The sequence below is a fragment of the Panthera pardus genome, unplaced genomic scaffold (genome assembly GCF_024362965.1).
Source record: "Panthera pardus isolate Hobbes unplaced genomic scaffold, ASM2436296v1 HiC_scaffold_6, whole genome shotgun sequence".
Taxonomy (NCBI): Eukaryota; Metazoa; Chordata; class Mammalia; order Carnivora; family Felidae; genus Panthera; species Panthera pardus.
The window spans coordinates 95,951,682-95,974,625 of NW_026526991.1; the positions used below are offsets into that span (position 1 = coordinate 95,951,682).

Below are 22,944 nucleotides of genomic sequence, written 5' to 3' on the forward strand. Positions count from 1 at the left end.
CCGCCACCAATGAGACAGACTGCTCTGCGAGGTTCTGGTAGACTTCACGTGGGCCAATCCGATAGTGTCCTGCCCCGTGCTCGCACCGTGCACCTGCTGTCACGTGGTCAGGCACATTCCCATCGGCGTTAAGGGAGCTTGCGGGCACCATCACAAGGGAGCTAATGGCCCGTAGGGCAGACCTCTGACCAAACAGATAGAGGTGCCATCGAGAAAGCTCTTCCCTCATTCCAGCCAGATGGAGGGTCCTGAGATACATTTATTCAGGCAGCTTCTCAAAGACGATCAGGCAAATTCAAGCAATCAGTTGTATTTGATTCCACGCAGTGGCCGTCACTGAGAGAATGCGTCACTTTGTGTTGGCTGTCCCTCCTTACCCGACTCGCTCATGCTCTCCTGAGATGCTACTCACTAATCATGTAGCGATGTGTATGCTTCTCCTGCAGGCTCCACTTCTGGGAAAGCCAGGTTAAGACAGGCCTCTTTAACAAATTACCTCTCAATGCCTCAGTTTCCTTATTTGAGAAATATAAGTTATAAGAACAGTGGCTGCCTCACAGGGTCGAATATTAAGCAAATTAACATATGTAATGCGCTTACTTAAGCGCCTGGCACCCAGTACGTGTCACAGATGTGCCCGTTTTATTATGATTTATTCTAAGGGCAACGACGAGCCATTGAAGAATTTTAAGAAGGACTATCATGATCTGTTTGACAGTTTAATAAGTTCCCTCTTGGACCCATGTGGGAAATCGATTAGGGGGAGACAAGAGAACACGTGGAGAGACATTTATGAGCCTGTTGCAGTAGTAATGAGAAGAGAGTTTGGTAAGGCAGGACAGAGTATTAGCAGCGGAAACCCATAGAAGAGGACAGATCCAAGAAACAACATCAGAAGCGGAACCCGCCGAACTCTAAAAAACAGATGGGATGCGAAAGTGAGCAACAAAGGAAAACAACCTAAAAACTACATTGGTCTTCATGCTATGTGGACGATGTGCTGTAAAGCCAACCCTTTTTCTCAGGATAGGAAGTCAATTCTTTCCATCCTTAGCCCCCAGGGTTTAGTGTTCTCTTTTTACTGGGATTTTCTTTGTTGAGTGCCTTGCCTGCTCTTCACCCACACATCCGATGACTGCCACCAAAATGGTATTGGCTACCACCCATGTTTAACCTGCTGCCCCTTCCTGGGCCCCAGGGATGGAATCGTACAACAGAGAGGCACAGTCTTCATCTTGTGATGGCAGCTTCTGACTGCTCTTCCCAAGTCCTCAGCTCTTTCCACCTCAGCCCATGTACCTATAGCCTCACCTACTCCTAGAGGGCCATTTTCTTTCTTTCTTTTTTTTTAAATGTATGAATTTATTTTGAGAGAGTGAGAGAGAGAGAGAGAGAGAGAGGGAATGAGTGGGGGAGGAGAAGAAAGAGAGGGGGACAGAGGATCCGAAGTGGGCTCGGTGGGGACAGAGAGAGCCTGATGTGGGGCTCGAACTAATGTACCGTAAGAGCTGACTGTCAGACGCTTAACCAACTGAGCCGCCCAGGCTTCCCCTAAAATGCCATTTTCATTCTCATTGGCTATATTCTTTCTCCACCTTTACTCGTTCCTCACTTCATGCCCTCAGAAACAGAAAAATGGTCCTTGACTTCTCAAACAAATCCCATTCATCTCTACTCAACCTCCTTTCAGCACAGGTCAGTTGACCCTTCTGATTGTTCAGGCCGAGAATTTTAGTCTTTCCATTTACTTTCCCTTCATTTATGGCCCACATTCAATTTGTCGGTAAATCCTGTTCGTTCTCCTTTCGCCAACTTCAACCACTCCTCACCCCCATGGCTCCTCGCCTGGTCCAAGTCACCATGTCCTTCCTCTGGACTATTTCAATAGTTTTTCACTGGTGTCTCTGCTTGTACCCTTGCTTCCTGCAATCTGTTCTCAATACAGTGGCCTGGGTGATCCTGTCAGAACCTGCAGATTACGTTACTCTTCTGCCCAGCATCTTTCAATGGCTTACCATCTCGCCCAAAGTAAAAGCCAGTGTCTTTTAGCCCCCTAACATCTGGCCCAGTTCCCTCTTAGCTCACCTTTTACTAGACCCCATTCACTCCAGTGCAGCCTCATTAACCCCCTTGCTGTCTCTCAAGCACACCAGGCATGCTACTCACTGTTCCTTTGGATGGCCATGTGATGGCCCCAGACCTCTATGTGGACGATTCCCTCACCTCCTTCAGGTCTTTGCTCAGACCTCACCTTCTCAGTGAAGGTCTTCCTGACCATCCTCCCTCCCTACCAACCATGACCCACCCTATTCCCTTCCCTGTGGGACTTTTCTCCAGGACACATCCCTATCGCATTACGTGTATTAACCTCAGATGGAACGAGCCTGGCTCCCATCATCTATCTGCCCATCCTCCCTTCTCACTTCTCAACCAGCTAAAGTCCTTTTGGACAGAGTGGAGGTGGCAGGAAGTTCGGCAGCGACCCCCTGCTGATAATTTGGGGTTTTCTCACGTCAGCGCCTGTCAATGACACGTATGGTTTGTTTTCATTATCTATATGTCGTCAACTGAAAAGTATCATTCTACACTAACTTCACAATAGCATGACCCCAAATTTTACACAAGTGATTCTTTACAGCCCTCCTTTGTTGTGGCTAGTCGGCTCATTATCTGTATCCTGTCCACAAGGACAGGAGTTTTTACCTATTCTTTTTGTGGCTGCATCTCCAGCACTTAAAACACTGGTGGCACACGGTAGGCCATCAATAAGCTGTGAATTAGGGGCGAATTAGTGAATGACTCATCCTCTCTGCATTTACCGTACATGACCCTCCGACTCTCAGAAATGAACAGAAGCCATTCCTCAATGAGAATGCTAATCTTATTTCATTTTCACAGCAACTTTATATTCCCATTTTTCACAGGAGGGCAAATCTGAAGGAAACAGGGTGTTTTATTCAAAAGTCACAGGAAAAGGAATTGTAGTGGTTGAGTGATTTACTCCAAGTCCACTCGAGAGAACCGAGATTCTAGCGTATGCTATCCTGACCATAAATCCGATACACTCCAGTATCCCGGAGCTTTGATTCTCTTTTGGATCAGGTGCCTTCATATTCTTTGACTCGATCTGTAACACCAGTCTTGGCCAACTAAGCTCAACACTCAAAATCCAGTTGGTCTGGTTTGCTTCGGTTTTTAATAACCGTGCTAACCTAGCAAAAGTGGGGCTGGTTGCCTAGCTCTGCCTGGTTGAAACAACAGGATTAGGTAGTCTGAAAACAGATGTTTCAATCCAGCTCATCTGCAAAAAAATATAAAGATTCAGGCTGTCAGTACCTGAAACCAAAGGCTATAACTCTCGGTTTATATAGAATTGCATGAGTATAGGGACTTAACCAAGTTCTGGTCAAACCATCTACGTACATCCTCGCATGGCCTTAACATGGCCCTTTCAAGGAATAATTTTTGTCATTTCTTCTTAATTCTGAGAAAGAAAGTACTATCTTTTTTTCTTTCTTTTTTGTAATGTTTACTAAATTTATTTTTGAGAGAGACAGAGACAGAGCATGAGTGGGGGAGGGGCAGAGAGAGAGGGAGACGCAGAATCCGAAGCAGGCTTCAGGCTCCGAGCCATCAGCACAGAGCCCGACTCGGGGCTCGAACTCACCAACCGCGAGATCATGACCTGAGCCGAAGTCAGACGCTCAACCGACTGAACCACCCAGGCGCCCCAGAAAGTACTATCTTTTAAGTACCATCCAAATCCTTATATATAAGGCTATCGAGTACCTACTACATATACTACATAAATGGCACAATATTTCTTGTCTTCCTACTACATATACTACATAAATGGCACAATATTTCTTGTCTTCCTGTTCATAAGTATTTAGCTTTCTTTGTAAACTTCCATTTTCTCTTAGTCATCCATCTATCTTCCTTCTTCTCCCCCATCTTCCATAGCCCACTCCCACTCACAGAAAATTCATTATTATCAGGGGTTCACTCCGGTTTTCCTTCCCTTATGGCTTCCCCACTTCAACTATAGACTGCTTAGAGTTCCAAATCCATTTCTTTGTACAATCACAGATTGTAAATATTCAAAAGCTGGTGACTAAAGGAAGGGAGAGGAACCCCGTTCATGATTTGAACCAGAGAAAGGGAGCAGATGCTATCAGATGCCCCATTTTAATGGCATACAAATAACATGACTCAAACCGGTTCGGGTGCAGTCGGCATACATCAGACAGTAGGAGAAGGACTGCTGAGTTGGCAAAGGGGGTGTAAATAAAAGCTGACTTTAGTTTGACACCTATAATTACACCCAAGCCATAGTTTGCATTTTGATTGTCTAAGAAAGAAAGAAAGAAAGTGGATAGGAAGATTAAATTTTGTTTTTTTATTAATGGAACAGACTCAGATATTGTTTCCTTACAGAACTTTATCATTTATTTTATTTATTTTTATTCTTACAGAATTTAATTTTTTATTAAACATTTTTAAAGTTTATTTTTGAGAGAGAGAGAGCGAGCATGTGCACAAACAAGGGAGGGGCAGAGAGAGACAGGGGAGACAGAATTCCAAGCAGGCTCCCTGCTGTCAGCACAGAGCCCCATGTGGAGCTCGAACCCACGAACCATGAGATCATGACCTGAGCCAAAATCAAGAGTTGGACGCATAACCAACTGAGCCACCCAGACACCCCTAGAATTTATTTCAAACCAGAACTTTTCTTACAGAGGACACACATGAAAATGGTAGGGAAAAAAAAAAGAGCGTAATTGCTTAGACTTTCATAATAAATGCCGCATGGATTCTATAGGAAGCATTAATTACAATCCTGAATTAAACTTTGAAGTGGTTAGAGGAGAAACAGTGCCTCTGCCTAAATCTACATGTAATATTTCGACTGATTTAACAGTGTCCGGTAAGGAGTTATTTGGTGCAAAACAATTTTTTCCCTTTACTCTCCCAGGTTACTGGCCGCCCATCCCCCTAATCGAATGGACAAGAAAAAGATTAACAAGAGGAAAAACCCTAGGTCTCTCATATATTTTATATAGGAGTTCAGAAAGAAATGAAAAGTCAAAAAGGTAGCCAGATGATTGACGTTTATACACCACCTTAGGCAGAAAAAAAAAGAAAAGGGATTTTGAGGTCTGGGGAGGAGGAAGCAAGTTATGGGTGTTGAGGAGAGGAAATATATGGTAAATAAGGTTTATCTTCTTAGGCAGATAAGGTTTATCTTCTTGTCAGGCGACAAGAGTTGTCTTTGGGAGTCGCTTTTCTGCATCGGCTGGTTCTCAATTGCCTTTGGCTCACAATTATCCATATGCCAAATGGGCATATTTTGGGGGTGGTGTTTTCTGGTACGCTGTGGTATTCATGATTAACACAGAAGAGTTCCTGTCCTCAAGGAAATTTATAGCCTAAAAGGAAAATGAGATAGATGTATAAAGTGCTGTAGATGCTAAGAAAATGTAGAATTTGCTACTATTTAACAGATTTTAGGTTTTGTGAAGAAGGTGACATCTTAAGGATGGGTAGAATTTGTATCGCTGACAAATGGAGAGAAAATGGCAAGCAAACAGGCAGGAAATTTCAGGAAATGTTTAGTGATAGGTGAATAGTCATGTTTGGTTGAAGGAGATATTAGGAGAAATGCATTGGAGAAGAAAGCAAGTACCAAATCATGGGGTATTTGAGGCTGTTTGAGCTGTTTCATTTTTATTCTGTGAGTCCTAGGAAGTCCCTGAGCGTTACTGAAAAGAATGTTGACATACTGAGTGTGAGTTTTAGAAAGTTCTTTGACAGTGGGGCACCTGGGTGGCTCAGTTGGTTGAGCATCTGACTTTGGCTCAGGTCATGATCTCATGGTTCATGAGTTTGAGCTCCGCATTGGGCTCTGTGCTGGCCAGGTGGAGCCTACCTGGGATTCTCTCTCTCTCTCTCTCTCTCTCTCTCTCTCTCTTTCTCACACACACACACACACACACACACAAAATAAATAGACTTAAAGAATAAAAGAAAGTTCTTTTTTTTTTTTTTTTTTAAAAAGTCCTTTGACAGCAGTTGGAGAATATTTACAGGAGGGAAGACTAGAGTCTCAGAATAGAGTAAGGAAACCATTATGTAACCTAGGACCTGGACTAGGTGAGGAAAATGAGATATATATGAAGGGTGTTTGGAGGTAGAATGCACGTGATTTGGCAACCGCTTAAATGCATACCTACCCATTCAGGGGAAAGGGAAGACACGTGGTGAGAGGAAAAGGCTTAAGTAAGGATTTTGTAAATTACAGAAGTTCAATTTGATTCACCCAAAAAGTTAAAAAGGAGAATTTATTCGCAAAATCAGGTTACTAACCTAACTTTGGGAACATTAAAAAGGAGACAGCACGTCCCAAATGGAGTCACTTGTGCCCCAACCCCACGTCAGCAAACCTTGACTTCACTTGATTTCAGTTTCAATGCTCAGGAATGTAACCTTCAACCAGTCAACAGGGAATTACCTGGTCAGCACTAGTGAGATAATCTGCCAGATAGACCCCTTCCATTTGCTTGGGGAAAGCGACTGCCTGAAGCAATGTATTCTTTGCTCATAATTTCCTTTTTTTTTTTTTTTTTTTTTTGCTCCCTTTCCAGCTTTATTTATTTTTTTTTAATGTGTATTTATTTTGAAAGAGAGAGAGAGAGAGAGTGCAGGGGGTACATGCACTAGCAGGGAAAGGGCAGGGAGAGAGAGAGAGAGAGAGGGAGAGACAATACCAAGCAGGCTCTGCGCTGTCAGCACAAAGCCTGCCTCAGGGCTCAATCTCACGAACCGAACCTCGAGATCATGATCTGAGCCAAAATCAAGAGTCAGATGCTTAACAGACTGAGCCATTCAGCCTCCCATCCCTTTCCACCTTTAAAAACCTTTCCTTTCCTACAGCTTGGGACCTTCTTATTGCTGGATGGGATGCCGCCCAACTCATGAATCATTGAATAAAGCCAATTAGATCTTCAAATTTACTCAGCTGGATTTTTGTTAATTCAAGAGGAAGGACAGAAATAGAGCCAACTACAGACAATTGAATCAGGGCCTCAGATGTCATTCTTCCCCCATATCCTCTCATTGAATGTAGAATTTATTCTTTTCTACTGCAGAGAAGCTCTCTCCATGCCCGTGGATCACCATCAAAGCTGGTTCTTCTAACTGAGCTCCTACAGAACGATGGGGTCTCCTCCTGAGCCAGTTTGGGCTTTTCCAGAGATGGACACTGATGGACGGGCTTGGGTCATGTATCCGTCTCTTGGGCCAGTCACTGGACCTGACATCTGAGGTGCTGATTTTGGCATTTCCTGCTAGAAAATCACCGTTGAGGGTCCCGGAAGGTATCGGAGGCATAGCCACAAGGGAACTTCTTGGGTATGGAGGCATCTCAGCTCCCTCAGTGGGGACCACAGCACAGAAGACAGAGGAACATAAATTGTGAATGGGGTTCTGGGCCACAATGTTTGGGAGGATGATGATGCTTTGAACAGATAAAGAAATAGGTTTGGGTAAAGTAGCCAATTTTATTTTAGACATCTTATTTTTAAAGTATATCAGGCTATTCATGGGGCATTGTGCAGGAGGCCCTTAGAAATTGGGATATTTCATTTTTTTAGGAGAAATTGGTTTTTACACTGTAGATTTGGGAGTCATTAGCACATAGGTTATGATAAAGCTAAATGGATAAGACTGTTCAGAGAGGAGGGTGGAGGGCAGAATCTAGGAAATTTACATCATTTTAATGGTGGGCTTAAGGGGGTAAAATGACAAAATAGGCTGAGAAGGAGCTATCAAATAACAAGGAGGGAAATGGGTAAGAAGGTATAAAAAAAAAATCACTGAGTGATTTGTAGGTTCCCTTTTATCTTCTTTATGAAGTCACCAAATTACCTCTGGAGCACCTCTTATGGTCACTGGATTTTGTCAGGGCACCAAGGGAGATAGAAAAGACGTAGAAGACAGAGAGGTAAAATAATGGTAGACTGTTTGAGAATGTGCTCGGGGGGGAGGGGGGTGGGGTGCGGTGGGGAGTGGCTGGTCAGCACACTGATAATACTTGGCCCTTTTGCCACCTTTGGCATATGTACCAGAAGTTGCCATGACAGAATAAGGGGAAGAACGGAATGTGACAACCCGTGAAAGCGTTTGCTTATCAGCTCATTGTAACAGAAAATTACATATGAGACATAGTGCCTAACGAATAAATGGGTGGTTTCAAAGGATCATCACCCTCCTGGCTCAGAACAAGGCTAGGCTTAAAAATATCATATAATAATTGTTATTTAAAGAGAACAATCCTTTTGTCTGTTTGGGTAATAATTCGTTTTGCTTATACTTTCTTTTTTTTAAATGTTTATTTATTTTGAGAGAGAGAGAGAGGGAGAGAGAAATAATCCCAAGCAGGCTCTATCAGCACAGAGCCCAATGAGGGGTGCGATCTCACAAACTGTGAGATCATGACCTGAGTCAAAATCAAAAGTCAGATCGTTAACCAACTGAGCCACCCAGGCACGCCTATACTTTCTTTTTTCTTTTTTCATCTTTATTTATTTTTGAGAGAGAGAGAGACGCAGAGTGCATGTGGGGGAGGGGCAGAGAGAGAGGGAGACACAGAACCCTTAGCAGGCTCCAGGCTCTGAACTGTCATCACAGAGCCCGACTGGTGGTTTGAACTCGTGAACTGTGAGATCAGTTGGCTACTTTACTGACTAAGCCATCCAGGCTCCCCTATGTTTTCTTTTTTCCAATTGAGTTTCTCTAGCAAATGATGACAGATTAGTAAGAGGTCATCATGTAGTGAAACCATCACTGTATAAGAAGGTAGGAAACCAGGATTACGAGTTATGAACACCACTCTCCTGTCCCTGCCTCTGCCCCACCACGCATATGAAACTGTACGTTCCAGCCCTGCAACCTCAAGGAAGTCACTTAATCTCTGGGTTTCAGTGGCCTCAACTAAAAAAAAAAAAAAAAAAAAAAAAAAAAAAAAAAAAAAAAAAATGGGAATGATAATTAATATTTCTTTGGCTCCAGGACGGGGATCTTGGATGGCTTCTTGAGTGTCCTTCTGCTGTGGTATGATCATTCATTCATGTGCCACATGTACAGGGGATACAAGACTGAAAGGATTTTAGTTTTCCTGTCTCCCAAGAGCCTTACAATCTGGTCTGCGGAAACAAGGGCCATACAATTACAATTGGACACAAAAGTGGAGGCAGCTGAGATATACGGAGGGCATATGAGGACTTGGAGACTCATGTCAGGCCAGGGAAGTTTGGGGACTTCCTCAGGGGAAGTGACACTTGAGCTGAGCCTTGAAAGGGGTTTCCATGCCAATAATGAGAAGAGGGGTTCCAGGCAGAGACACTAGCACATGGTTTTAAAAGGAGACGTGTGTTGAGAAAGAACGGAAAGTAAAGTCATATTACTGGGCTATAAAGAACAAAGCATGAAGTTAATGAAAACTCGGGGCCGGACAGATGGTCAGATGTATCGCTCAACCAAAACAGTTACTAAGCACTCACTGGTTGAAAGGGATACAGTGGTCCCCATTACCCACAGGGGATATATTCTAAGACCCCCCCCAGGGGATGCCTGAAACCATGGCTAGTACCCAACCCTATATATGCTGTTTTTTCCTATACATACACATGTATGGTAAAGTGTAACTTATAAATTAGGCACAGTAAGAGATGAACAACAACAATAATAAAATAGAACAGTTATAACAATACACTGTAACAAAAGTTATGTGAATATGGTCTTTGTCTCTCAAAGCTGCTTATTGTATTGCACTCGCCCTTCTTCTTGTGATGACATCGGATAATAAAATGCCCACGTCATGAGATGAAGTGAGGTGAATGATGGAGGTGCTGTGACGTAGCGTTAGGCTGCTATTGACCTTCTGAGGACCTTCATCCGTAGGAAGATCATCTGCTTCTGGACCGCAGTTGACCATGCATAGCAATTGAAAGTCAGAAAGGGAAGCCCCAGGGAAGGGGGGTCCGATATGTACTAGACGCTGGGCTCACTAGGAATTACAAGATCCTGGAGAATGGTTTGGGAAGGCTATACAGTTAGAAAGAACAGAAATAAAGCTGTGAGAGAATCCAGGAAAGACGCGGTAAAAATCTATGAAAGACAGTGGCTGGGGGAGGGGGAGAAAGATTTAGGAGATAGAAAGAACCCTTAGTTTACTGAATGAGGCATAAGGGGAGGGAAGGATGAAGGATCACTTTCAACTTTCTGGCTTGGGAAACTGAACGGACAATGGTGGTGTTCCCAGACATAGAGGGTATAGGAATAGAAGCAGGTTGGTGACAAGCGTGAAGTTTGGGCACTCATATCTTTCATCCTGCTTTTGTTTTATGACTGCAGTGTCATGCTTCATATTTCTGAAGGCACTGAAGTACTTTTGTTTGCCTTCTGCCTGCTTCTCACTCTTGCCTTCTGCAGAATTTGGGGGCCAGCGAGTAGAGAACGTTTCTGGCTTTACTCCAGACAGGTTGACTCCTTCATTGGCCACAGTCTCATTCTTGGGTGTTCTAGGCTGGAGGTTATTCTGCTCTGGTCAATAGTCACCCCTCTTCCTCCATGTCCTGACTTTCAGAACTTTCTTGGAATCTCTACTCCTTCTGTGGCTTCTATCTTACTCGCTTTGTTGGGCTGTGTTAGGAATGTCCACACCTTCTTCTTTCTTTACCATGGTTTTAATGTGGTTTTTGGAAAAGAGGTAAGTGGGCATGCTCAATCTTCCATGTTAAGCCAGAAGCTCCAGAATTTGATCTATGATAGGATGTGTTTCATAGCTACGGCGTGTCTTGTAGAGATATAAGGTAGGTAGGTAGCTGTCTGTATGGACTTGGAATTCAGGAGGCAAATCTACATTACAGGTAAAGATTTGGAGTCACTGGTATAGAAATGACGGGTGGGGATGAGATTGCTTCGGGAAAGCATGCAGAAAGAAAATGGAATAGGAATTAAGCGTAATGCTGGGGACCATCAATATTTGAGACCATTGTTTTTCGGATACAATATTCCTGGTATCCTAGTTAGGGAGACTAACGATAGTTCAGAACGTTTCCCTTATGGATAAGAAGGACTTAACCGGGCTCTGTGAGCTCAGGAATGTTGCATTAGGCATAAAAGCTGTAGTAAGATGATTAGGTGTAACAGAGTTGAACAGGGGGAGGCTAGGAGTTCCTGAGATGGGAAAGATAATCAAGGGTGTCAGCAGCTCCAGATGATGCTATCTAACTCTTTTGGTTCTGGGCCCATCCTTATGAATCTGATGAATGATGGCTCCCATGATCTGTTTTCCCATTCTTTTCTTCTGCTGAGAACGTGGCCTGGATTCAAGTACCATTGTTCAGTGTGATATGTCTTCATAGTCTCCACCCATACGGTAAACATTTACTGAGGCCTTAAAATATGCCAGACTCTGGGTGAGGTGCCAGGGATATGAAAATATATAAGATAACATTCCTGCCCTCAAAGAACTCCTATATATATACATAGACTGCTCTTCGTACTCCAACTCAGTGCTGCTAACCTCCATTAATTTATTAGCAAAGATCTTGCCATTAGCTTTTAGGGAAAGTTTGGCTCCCCCTCATATAGGTAGATACAGAAATTCTTTATTTTGGTGCTCACTGTGGCCATTTTGTGTCCTTGGTTAAACAAAAGTGGTTTTTTTTTTTCTTTTTTTTCTTTTTTTTAAATCTCTCTAAAGAGTGATAGAAAGGCACACTCTAACTCCATATATCACAGTGCCTGGTTAGCACAGTCAACTCTCACTGCATATTAGTTTACTTAATCTTTTTGTTTTTTATGTCCTTAAAATATTATTAGTAAGCAAGGATTCTAAAAAACCACAAGCCACAGCACAACAGCAGATATCAGAGAGGGCCAATTAAAGAAAAGGTTGTTCACAAGTAGAATTTAAGATAAGCACAGTTGGCAAGCAGGTCATTGATTTTAAAAAATACAACTAATCAAAGAACAATTGTCTTTTGCCTTCCTTATAAACATCAACATCCAAACGTAGGTGAATTCTTTTAACCTGGAATTTAGGCTGTCGTATCTCTAATGTCTGTTTTTTTTTTTTTTTTAAACCCCTGGGGGTTTTAAAAGTCTCCGAAGACAGAGGGAAAAATTAATTAAGCAAAGAATAAAAATGTAGGTAGGCAAAAGGGTAAGTGGAGAATTACTCTAGTATGGCGCATTATTATTATTACCTAAACTAATTAAATTTGTAACTAACAGGATAAGAGCAGTAATGGAATAAGAAGAAGGGAATTGGACTTTTTTTCTAGTGTAGGTAAAATTTGAAAATTTTTGTATTCATGGATCCGTTCCATCAACAAACACACTCAGCATGTGCCAGGCACTGTGCTGAGTGCTGGGGATACCAAGATGAACTGGACGCCTCTTCCTTCTTAGGGAGATACGCACTAATAGCTAAGTGAATCCCCCCCCAAGAAAGTTACAGCGCGGTGTGTTGCAAGATGAACGGCGGTGTTGAAATTTGCTCCGGTTTTACTCCAGTTATCTGGTGCTGCCACCTGCTGGGCATTTTCTTTTCTACAGCGTTTAACCCCAGGCCCGGACAGAGAAACCAGCATTTCCTTGGTGGACAAGGCTGTCTGTCTCTGCCTGCTGGACCATGCGCTTTTTCTTGACGAGGACACCTGCTCTCCTCCTTTGCACTAAGCCTCCCCCCCCCTCCCCCCCACCCCGTGGTGGCACCAGCCCTAACTCTTCCAGAATTGCAGGCTCCTGTCTTTAGCCAGGCTGCTGAGTCACCAGCCCAGGATGCCCGGGGCAATTGCCTCACTTCTTCCTCTCCCTCCCTCCCAGTTCTGCTACTGAGCTTCTGTTTGAAGGTTTTGGTCCTCTCTGGCCTTCCTCCCGCTGTTGCGGGAGTTAGAGTTTCTTGCCAGGACACGGGTAGCGTGTGCCTGAGTTGCTCAACACGGGCAGGAAGAGGCCAAAGGCCTTGGCACCAAACACTTCCCCCCAGTTTTGAACTTACTCTCACTTCTGTGTAGGGGAGTGGTGTGGTGGGTGGGGGTCGTTTCCTTACTTCCTCCTGAGCAGTCTGGTTCAGGTCCTCTGCACTGCCTCAGAAGGCCGAGCAGAAGTCAGGGCTCAGGGGAATAAGCATTAAATAGGTCATTTGCTTTGCATCATCAATTCTTGAAGTGAGCTAAATGCCTCCGGGGGTGGTTTCCTCCTTAAAAAGGTGCCCACCAGGGACTGCACGGCCTCCGGCCTCATCTGGCCCTGCTTCCAGCCAAGGGTTTCCTACAGATTGCTACTCTTTTGCCCAGAAAACATCGATCTGCTTAATTCTTAGACTCCTTGGTTGGACACAGAATCATGGAGACCTTGTCCCATGGCCTGTCATCACATCAAAAATGACTCTGCATTTAAGTGGATCGGAATGACGGTTGGAAAATTAAATATCTTTTTTGAAGAAATGCAAGGCTTTATACTTTTTACCCTAAGCTAAATCACGAAGTGGAAAATATACTGAAGTGTATATACACAAATTTATTTCTAGCTGATGGACACTCCCCCACGTTTGTCCTTCCTGACTCTGAATTGTTTTGTTTCCTTATTTATTTTTTAATTTACATCCAAGTTAGTTAGCATATAGTATTAAAATGAGTTCGGGAGTAGATTCCAGTGATTCATCCCCTGTGTACAACACCCAGTGCTCATCCCAGCAAGCATCCTCCCCAATGCCCCTTAACCATTTAGCCCATCCCCTCACCCACAAACCCTCCAGCAACCCTCCAGTTTGTTCTCTGTACTTAAGAGTCTCTTGTGTTTTGTCCCCCTCCCTGTTTTTATATTATGTTTGCTTCCCTTCCCTTATGTTCATCTGGTTTATAGCTTAAATTCCTCAGATGTTGACTCTGAAATTTTAAGAGCATATCTGGAGCTCAGTGAAATGCACTGAACCATGAGAAAGAAGGCCAGAGTGAACAGGATACCAAACAATTTAACTGCTGAATCTCTTTGCTGATACTCTATTTCTTGGTTCTTCTCTTTTCCATTTTAAGCTTGACACACCACCCCATCAACTCCTTCAGCTCTGATCTTTTCTCTGATGCTGCTTTCCTCTCCCTCCTTGCTAAACTTACTAGCGGTTATGGACCACCTTGAACACAGCCTGGAACACTTCCTACTTGAATTGTCCTAAGGAACCGCCGGGCCTAGCCAGCCCTGCCCCCTTCCATTATCCCATGTCTGAGGATGAAGTGATTTTCATGAGAAAAGTTACTGGGGAACTTGGTGTGGATTCTCAGTGCTCCCACCAATGCTCCATCCAATAAGAGTATACCTCCCACAATGAAGTTATGATGTCCATATGTGACATTCTCTCTCTCTCTCTCTCTCTCTCTTTTTTAGGTAGGCAGCAATAAAAAATGATTAGGTCAGGAGTGCCTGGGTGGTTCATTCAGTGCAGCTTCCGACTTCGGCTCAGGTCATGATCTCACTGCTTGTGGGTTTGAGCCCTGCATTGGGCTCTGTACTGGCAGCTCGGAGCCTGTAGACTGCTTTGGATTCTCTCTCTCTCTCTCTCTCTCTCTCTCTGCCCCTCCCCTGCTCATTCTCTGTCTCTCTAATAAAAACATTTAAAAAAACCCTTTTTTTAAAAGAAATGATTAGGCTGGGGTGCCTGGGTGGCTCAGTCGGTTAAGCGTCCGACTTCGGCTCAGGTCATGATCTCTCAGTTCGTGAGTTCAAGCCCCACATCGGGCTCTGTGCTGACAGCTCAGAGCCTGGAGCCTGTTTCAGATTCTGTGTCTCCCTCTCTCTCTCTGCCCCTCCCCTGCTCATGCTCTGTCTCTCTCTGTCTCAAAAATAAATAAACATTAAAAAAAAAATTAAATAAATGATTAGGTCAGAGACAAGGAGATCCAGGGATGTGAATGTGGGGAGTGTGGGAAACAGGAAAGGGCGTGGGCACAGGTTATGGGGGGGGGGTGGAGGGATGGGTGTAACTCTCAGATTAAGGGGCATTATCCGGGAAAGGGAGATTCAATTCCCCAGGCTGAATGTAGGCCTTGGAAATTAGGACTCAGAAGCTTTCAAGATCAAATCTTAATTCTTGAGTATATTTCACAATGTAAATGATCTATTTTAAGGTACCTCCCCCCATGCCCCCACCCCTTTCACTATATTTCATCGCTTTTACCAGAGGTGCAGAGTTAAGGGAAGGCAAGCAGGAGAGAAGTGAAAGTCTAATCTTTCAGAAAGATATGCACTTTTTTCTGGACACTTTTGAGAGTATAATTTAAAATTTAGTGCTAAACTGGGGGTTTTTCCCCCTTCTCATATCTATATTTTCTTTTCATATTTTTGTTTTACGGCTTAAAATATATTACAGAATTAGAACACGCTCTTTGCTTCAAGTCAAACAATATTGAAGTATATAAACAGAAAATAAGTGTCCTCCTTCAAAACTACATTCAAAACATTGGAGAGCTAATGCTAACGGTTTGATGTATCTTTTTACATTTTTATAATAACATGCCTAAGGACCCCCATTTTTCAACAAAAATAAGGTAACATACACTCCTGCTGTAACTTCCTCTTCAAAAAATAATCTATATCAACATATTAATTGCTACAAAGTATTTCAGGCTTTGGATGTGCAGTTTTTATGCACCTCATCCTCACTGATAAGATATTTTCAAGCTTTTTCCAGTCTTTTGACACTGTAAATATTGTCAAAATAAAAATCTTTATACACATCTCTTTCCATTCTGGTTCTTTTATTTTTATTATTTATTTACTTATTTTTTATGTTTATTTATTTTTCACAGAGAGAGAGACAGACAGAGCATGAGCGGGCGAGGGGCAGAGAGAGAGGGAGACACAGAATCCAAGGCAGGCTCCAGGCTCCGAGCCATCAGCACAGAGCCTGACGCAGGGCTTCAACTCATGAGCCGTGAGATCATGACCAGAGCCGAAGTCGGACTCTCAACCGACTGAGCCACCCAGGTGCCCCGGCTCTTTTATTTTTAAAAGAGCCAAAGCAGGCTCCAGGCTCTGAGCTGTCCGCACAAAACCTGACGCAGGGCTTGAACTTATGAACTCTGAGATCATGACCTGAGCCAAAGATGGGTGCTTATCCAACTGAACCACCCAGGCGCCCCTGCATTTTTAATTTTAGTAGCTGTTGCCAGGTAACCCTCCCAAAAGACTTGGGAGTGCAAACTTTGCATTACTACGGGATGGCTTATATACACATTTTCATGATTTCTCTGTAACTGATTCCAGCTTAGTTCATGAGCCTCCATTTTTCACTTGTACCCTGATTAATTTACTCTCACTTTAAAGCTCAGTCTCTTACGAGTAACTCAATCCTCCAACCCTGCTCTAGTCCTTTTGTTCCTGGATGGCCTCTGAGTTTGAGAGGCGCTTGTGTGAAATTGTGGCATCAGGGGTGGGCATGTGTGGGTTCGGACCACAGATGTCTCTGTCTGGGCTTGCCTGGGGCACTGCTCTCTGGTGCTGCTGCTGGGGCTCCTGCTGTCACACCTCAATTCTCTATCTTCCTTGTCCTAATCACAAAGATGCACCTGTGCACTCAGCTTCTCGGGGAGCCTGGTGATTCCAGGCCCTTCCCCTGCATCACGCTGGGGTATAAGACTCTGTCAGGGTCCCTCAGACCCTTACGACCAGCCCCAGCCCTGATCCTTGTCCTGCTCGGGCAGATGTAAAGGTGTCCTCTGAGGTTTAGAGTCACTCAGGTTGTCCGCGAAGTCAAGCGATGGTTCTATTTGCTCTGGAATGCCTCAGAGGTATTCAAGCTTATGCTGCCTCTCACAGAGACTTGGCCTTCTGGGAAGGAGTGGAAATCCCAGGCCCCACCAGTCATTGAGCCCTTAGCACATCCCCCACAATCCTTGCTTTCCCATGGGTTGGCCAAACCCTATCCTCTGAGCGGGACACCTTTTATGACATCACATACTCCTCTGTGTGGTTATGGTATAAATATCAGGTACTCGGCCCTCCAAGTTTTGGCTGTGGGTATTTCAAGCCAGACTTTGGGGATTAAAAAAAACCCCTAAGATGTTTTGTTTTTTGTTTTGTTTTGTTTTTTCGTCAAGTACCTGGCTCGTAATTGAAAGTCAAAGCTTATAAGACCTTTTGCTCTGCTATGGACTTTACAAAATTATTTTCAAGAGCTTAAAAGTTAAGCATTTAATTGTTCACCCTGTATCATCTCTTTATCTCGAGCTCTAAAAAACCGAACACTCCTTGAATGGTGGGGGAAAAAACAGATAAATAAAAGGAATTTTTTAAAAACCCACATAAATATGCAAATATTACCCCATCACAAGAAAAAAAATATATTCATTGCACAATTAATGACGGAGGTGGTGAAAAAAACTTTTATTTGCAAGAACTCCATCCTGGCGGGGAGGAATTGGATCGTAAGAAAACCCTTAAACCGCCGTGGGGTGAAGACGGAGATCCTAGGGACATGTTATAACACAAGTTGGTTTCCTAACTACTACCCGTAAGCCAAAGGAAGGAATTTGTTTGCACCAGTGAGGGAGCAGGGAGGTTAATGAGCAGAGGAGACTGAGGCAAAGAGAAGGCAAGCAAGACGGCAGGTTGACGCACACTGCAAATTGTGGCAGGTTCTGTGATTTCCTAAATCTCCGCTACATTCCCTCAATCCAGGAGAAAAACGTTTGGGCTAAGCGGATACGGGAAAGAGCTGCCCTCGGAGCGCAACAAAACGCAGCACGAAACAGAACCAACGTAAGTGGACAGAAAGCGAAGTAAAGCCTGCTCCCACGCGGTTCCCCACCCCCGTTGCTCTGGCAATTTACTGGCTCCTCCCTCTTCTTTAGTATCCATCTCCGCTTGGACCCAACTCGGGGGCGCTGTGTTTTCCTACCTTTATGCAATGGTCTGCCCTTCCTCTGCTGCAAACGAGCACCACCGGAGAACCACAGTCACCCACAAACCTGATTCCCGGGTTGCTTAAAGAAAAAACAACAACAACAAAAACCCAACGACTTATTGTACCTTCAAGAGACGTTTTTTTTTCACCTTCACTTGGAGTCTCGGCGAGCCACGTGACGTTGCGCATGCGTTCGCCCTGCCTTCAGGTGTGATGCTTTTCGTGCGCTCACAGGCACGCGCGCGTGTATTTGATAACTGCAGTAAGACTCATTGCGTGCTGCACGTCTCGAGTAATATCAGTGTATACCCAGATATTGTATAATGTGTGTACGCATTTGCGGATTTTGAATGTTGTACATAATCCGAATATAAGTCCTTCGAATAATTATATTCCTGTTTCTATTGTAAATATTATGTATAAATAGACACTCGGACGTTAACTCGCTGCCATTAAGACCATCCTCAGCATGGGGGCGCCTGGGTGGCTCAGTCGGTTAAGCGTCCGACTTCCCTTCAGGTCATGATCTCACAGTCGGTGAGTTCGAGCCCCGGCTGGGGCTCTGTGCTGACAGCTCGGAGCCTGGAGCCTGCTTCGGATTCTGTGTCTTCTTCTATCTCTGCCCTTCCCCCACTTGTGCTCTGTATCTGTCTCTCAAAAATAAATAAATATAAAAAAGAGAAATTAAGACCATCCTCAGCATGGTGTCAAGTTCCAAAGAAGCACAAATTTCACTCCAAAATCATCTTTGAAACTCGTGTGTTGATTTAAATGTTTCTTAAAGAGACAGGAACCCGAGAACTGCATCATCACATAACACATATCAAAAGTTCTAAAACTCCTTCTTAGGCACCTCCTTTCCCCAAACTTTTATTTGTCTTGGGAGCAACTCAAATATTTTTGTCCCCTCTCTCCAGGAACGCTGATCTCATCCTGGCTTTACCCTACAGATCACTTCTCCTTTCTCATCTGCCTCCTTTTGCTCCTGGGATCTTGTGTTTCCTCCCCCGTACCTCCTTTTTTTACATAGATAGATCTATTACTTCTCAAAGCTTCTTTAATTCTGTGTCTTCACCCACTATTCACCCCTCCTCTCAAGTTAGGTTAACAACATCCCCTAGCTAGAAGCTGATCGGTCTCTTAGAGGCAGGAAAGGGGAAAATACTTTATTATATTACAAAAAACATGTTTTGGCCCCGAGTATGTAGATCACGGCAGTTAGGCTTGATTTTTGCTGCTATATTTACTTTCCAGAAAGTTCTGATGGGTCAGTGCCCTTGCAAGAGCGCCTGTTACACGATTTGAATACCACCTCTGTTGTAGCAGAAACACACAAACATGACTCATTTAAGAACTGCAGGGGGAAAAAATCTGATTAGGGAAGAAAACTGTCTTTGTTAAGCATTCTGTTTGGGAAAAGTTAACCCACAAGGCATGGCCGTAGTGACCTAGCAGTGGGACAAAGAAAAGTACATTTCCCTGCAAAATAAAGGTACAGCTTTGAGTGTTAGAAGGCAAGGTTTAGAAGAATTTTGAGTTTTAGAGGGCAAGAAGTTAGGAGCAGATAGGAGAAAAAACGGAGCTAAGCAGCATGGCATTAGTTTAAACATAATTATGTGCCAGTTCTAAGTGTTGTTCTAAGTGCTTGACTTATGTTGACTGGTTTGAGTCTCACAACGATGGGAGTTAAACGCTGTTACTTTTCTCCCCTTAGTCAAGTGTGGAAACTGAGGCACAGGGAAATTAAGTAGCTTACTAAAGTATCAGGGAAAAGCCCCAAATGGCAAAGAGTAACAGGCTTGCAAGGACACGAGTGAGCCGGCACCACGTTGGTCGGCCCTCACGTCATGGGTGCAGAGGTGGACATGCGACGGATCGGATGAGATCGAGATGGTCTATGATTCACACAGCGCAGCCAACAGCGGGAGCATCAACACGGCCACAGGTTCCCCTGCCCCTAAGTCCCATGAAGCAGTAATGGGCCCAGATGGCAGCTACTCACACCTTGGGTCATGCTGCCTCTGAGGAACCCAGGGTCGAAGGGTCGGCACTTTTTATAGCAAGTGAGTTGTGAAGTACTCGCCTTGTGAGCGCCTTGACTGACTTCATTGCTGTGTGACCGGCTCCAGAAACTGCCGGGGTCAGGGGATGATGAGGGGCTGTGGTTTGGCACACTCAGCAAGGACATGCAGGGACTCCTGGGGCACGTGGCAAACTGCCTCTCCCCACACCAAGGTCGTAGCTAGTAAGTGATGGAACGAGAATTTGAACCTGAGTGGCCTGGTGCAGAGTGCACGCTCTCTATGTAGTCATCCTGCACGGAAGCCTGGTATCCAGTTGGAACATATCTGTTGTTTTATTGTGTTTTGCAGTATGAGCTCCTCTTTAAGGGCCACAGAGTGTAATAAAGCATTCACACATGGCTTTAAGTCAGCCATACTTTGGAGGCGAGGGGTTTCGCGTGCTGTCAGAGTGACATAGTTTCAAAGGAACCACCAATAGCCCAGGAGGTAAAATGCAGGATGGAAAGAAGGAATTCAGTGGAAGCAGCAAAAAAGTCCCCACAAAGGCTGCCCGGAGATATCGGGAAGGACGTGGGATGTTCCATCTTAAGTGGGACTGGATTGTGAGTCAATTTTTATTAAATCTTTTTTTGAAGTTTATTTATTTATTTTGAGAGAGAGAGAGAGAGCGCGCGCACCAGCAGGGGAGCGGCAGAGACAGAGAGGGAGGGAGAGAATCCCAAGCAGGCTCTGCACTGCCAGCTCAGAACCCAAGGCCAGGCTCAAACCCAGGAACTGTGAGATCATGACCCGAGCTAAAGGTGGATGCTTCACTGACTGAACCATCCAGGTTCCCCTAATTTTTATTAAATCTTAAAGCACAAGATGACCCTACAAAACTGGAGGGTTTGGGGATTTCCAAGGGCTAACACCTGGGGGAGGGATAGATAGATGGATCAATAGATATCTGATGGATAGATAACAGCTAGAGAAGGAAGGAAGGAAGGAAGAAGGGAGGAAGGAAGAAAGTAAGGAGGAAAGGAAGGAAAGAAGGAAGAGGGAAGAAAGGAAGGGACAGAGGAAGGAAGAAGGAAAGAAGGAAGGAAGGAAGGAAGGAAGGAAGGAAGGAAGGAAGGAAGGAAACAAGGGAAGAATTCCATGGCATTCACACTGCTGGAGGCTTTAATGGTCACCATAAGCCTGAGAAGGAGCAATCATTATGTCCATTTTATAGAGGAGGAAACTACAGCTCAGGATGATAACTTGCCCAGCACCACATAGAAAGTGTCAGACCCAGAAATGTAACTCAGGCATTCCTAACTCTAAAATCCAGATTCTTTCCATTCTACCACACTGCCTATTTAACCTGGGCAGGAAGGAGAGTGTGCAGACTGGTAATGGATGAAACCCCTCAAGTGAAAGATAATCGGACACCACCAGCGCCCCCTACAGGGTGGGCCTGGTACATCTCCATGGGTTGCACCCAGAAGCTGGCTGTTTCGTCAGAGCCAGAGTCTGGCTCTTTTCTTTCACCCTTTCAGAAAATTTAAAAGGATAATTTACTCCACCAACGTTTGGATAAAAGAATGATGTACCCCCTGGGGTTATCAGTTATCTAATTATGAATATCAGAACAATTCTGTGTTTCACTGAATGTAAGGTGAAATCTAAGACACCTTCCAATTTCAGCCATGCTGAAATTTGACAGTGGGCATCTTAGAATCGACCAAATACAGTATTAAAAGAAGACCAGAGAGGGGTAATAATGTGTAATACTTAGGTTTTTCCCTTTCTCAGAGTGACCAGCAAGGTGTTTTGTTCCTCTGTTGGGGCTAAAGGTTGATTTTGTTTTTGTCATTACAGGATTATTGATGTGTGAATTTCAACTCCTACACTGATGCCTACACACACACACACACACACACACACGTGCACACACACATGCATAAAATATCTCCCGATGACCAAGACATTGATATCAGTGGTTGCTCCAGGAAACAGAGAATAAAGGTCAGGGGTGAGGATGAAGTTTACTTCCCAACGAATATCTCTTGTATGGTTTGAAATTTTACCCATGTGCACATTTTACTTTTTAAGACCCCTGTCACGACAAATCGTAGATAAACCAGATTGCTATTGATGGCAGCTCAAATAACTGTAGATTCTTTTTTTTTTTAATTTTTTTTTTTAACGTTTATTTATTTTTGAGACAGAGAGAGACAGAGCATGAACGGGGGAGGGTCAGAGAGAGGGAGACACAGAATCTGAAGCAGGCTCCAGGCTCTGAGCTGTCAGCACAGAGCCTGACGCGGGGCTCGAACTCACGGACCGCGAGATCATGACCTGAGCCGAAGTCGGCCGCTTAACCGACTGAGCCACCCAGGCGCCCCAATAACTGTAGATTCTGATTAATCATGCTATCTATCTCTTGACCTCACTTGATGGAAAGTATTTTCTTGTTTCATGCTTTATGTGTCCTTATGAAGCTGTTGATCAGTTTTTAAGGTGGCTGGAGACACTGAGTCGATTTCTATCAAAGCTAGATAGTGGATCCTTTTTTAGATCAGGGGATGACCTGGATTGTGGGTCACAACCTCTTTTAAGACATCCTTAGACAGTCTGTCTTTTCTCACGAGACAACTTCCATGCAGACAATAATGTAGAATGCCACTTAAAAACCAGCTCCCTACTCTTTGCATCTACTTTTTTCTCACATTCTTCTCCGACATATTGACAAAGCACGTGTTTAAAACTACAGTCATTCCGGAGCACCCGGATGGCTCAGTTGGTTAAGCATCCGACTTTGGCTTAGGTCACGATCTCATGGCTCATGAGTTCAAGCCCCGCATCAGGATCCCTGGTGTCAGCACAGAGCCTGCTTCAGATCTTCTGTCTCCCCAACTCTCTGCCCTGCATGCGCTCGCTCTCCTCTTCTCCCTCTCTCTCAAAAATAAGTCAACATTAAAAAAA

The 22,944-nt window shown here is 44.2% G+C and overlaps 1 long non-coding RNA gene across 2 annotated transcripts in view; it reads right to left on the reverse strand.

The window, feature by feature from the left end:
* LOC109268608 (uncharacterized) overlaps positions 1 to 18,188 on the reverse strand; it is a 48,209-nt gene extending 30,021 nt beyond the window's left edge. For both annotated transcript variants that reach the window (XR_008419574.1, XR_002080707.2), the window contains exon 1: positions 18,097 to 18,188. This is a non-coding gene — a long non-coding RNA (uncharacterized LOC109268608). The remainder of the gene's footprint in view (positions 1 to 18,096) is intronic.
* Between the last annotated feature and the right edge of the window lie 4,756 nt (positions 18,189 to 22,944).